This window comes from Morone saxatilis, unplaced genomic scaffold (genome assembly GCF_004916995.1).
Source record: "Morone saxatilis isolate NCDOM2014 unplaced genomic scaffold, NCSU_SB_2.0 Contig15, whole genome shotgun sequence".
Lineage (NCBI taxonomy): Eukaryota > Metazoa > Chordata > Actinopteri > Moronidae > Morone > Morone saxatilis.
Window position 1 is genome coordinate 23,780,126 of NW_023339707.1, and position 1,867 is coordinate 23,781,992.

Sequence of the window (1,867 nt, forward strand, 5' to 3'; positions counted from 1 at the left end):
ACCTGTGTTTAAGTTTGTATTACTTAGACTCTACATCCTACAACCACACATGAAGCTAAAACTTGGATGTTTGTGGAATCGAAGAACCAAAAGAAAAGCTGCAGAAAACCTTCATAGTGAATCCAACCTTATTCAATGGAAATATACAGTATACAATACTACATTATATGTGGAATTCATTGTGGAATATACTACATAGTTTTAATACACTGTAATACCAAATATACAGTAGGAAGTATCACTAATTTTCATATTATAAATAGCTATCTGTACTGTATATTTTCTATGTATTTGCCATATGATGTATTCTTGAATTTAAAATGTACAATGTTTAGAAAATGCGACATGCACTGTAAAATAAAGTTGGCTTAAAAAAAATTGTAATGCATACTAAGCGCTGTTTATCTGTTACCCTTAAATGTACCATAAAGGTCGGATGGGTTTTTTCCACAAAAAAGTACTATTTCCAAATCCTTAAAAAGTTTTCTACTCCTTCTACCTCATTAAAAAAAATCCAGAATCCAGAAAATGTAGTTAATTTCTAAATTTTTCCTGCTGGACACAAGATGTCTCCTACTTCACTATGAAGTCCATTCTCAGTTTCTGTGCACTGGTGGCTTCAAGTTTCTACATCACACTGGACCAGACCATTTAGTCTTAATTCCCCTCAAACAGCAGTTGGTTTCCCACCAGCTGCCCTCGACGGGCAAACGTTGGCCTCCCGGACAACAGCACACACAGAGAAAAAAAAAACGGGGGAGCTGGAGGAGAAACTAGAGTGTTTTGAAACACACTTTCACTTCCCATGGTGGAAGGTTATTTTCATCCTCTTGGTTGAGTTTCTCTTTTTTTTCTCTCCATCGTCTTATTCCTACGGGGAAAGACCAGGGGCCTCCAGATAAGACGCACAGACACAAACATAACGGCCTAGTTTGGACTCGACTCAACTTCAGTTGTCTTGGAAAAACATATGCGCACATACACAGTTCTATTTCCTCTCAATATGAGCTAAATATCTGTTGATGTTTATCATGAAACTTATTTTACTTTATTATTAAACTAATTTTAGACAGTAAACCTGCTGAAAAAAGGGACCTGTGAAGTGGATTTACTGTTAAATTATAGCAAAAAAATACATCCAGAATTTGATTAATCTGTCTCAAAATGGCTGTTAGCTCAAAATAACAAATAATTTCAGGTTACACCAGATAAGATTTCATTTAAAAAATCCTGCAATAGGCCTTTTCTGTGCAGACATTTTAAATTGTCACTGTAGGAAAAGCACAGGTGTAACTAATGACATTAACCATGGCTGTGTTATATTTGAGTGTCTCTGTGTCAGTACAATACAAGGGCCGTGAAATTGAAATGGAAAATGGAATTCAACCATCTCTCATTTTATTTTTTATACCTGTTCATTTATTACTGTGACATGTTAACATGTCTGCTTTAAAAAAGGTCGATCTCTTCGGTTGGGACTTATGTAAAAATTGCATTCTTGTAGGGCAGTTCCCAACGTTTTTACTCAAGGGACCCCTTTTCTATCATTTAGTAAAGTGGCGACCCCTGACTGACATACTGACATATTTTATGGATATTTCATATTATATTCAAAACTGTACAGTGAACCCCAAATCGTAAACTCAGTAACTGCAAGAAGTTTGTGTAATATTTGTGATTTGGATGAATTATGAGTAGATTGTTTCCTGTTTAGGGAACTTTGCACACAATTTGTAACAATCATACAGACTTAATATGCTTATTTTTTTTAACAGATTCAGTGTTTTCTTGTCCTGACACTTGGCCATTGTTCTATTAGACAGTTTACTTTATTCTGTGTTTATTTTTTCCTTGCCCCCATCGCCAA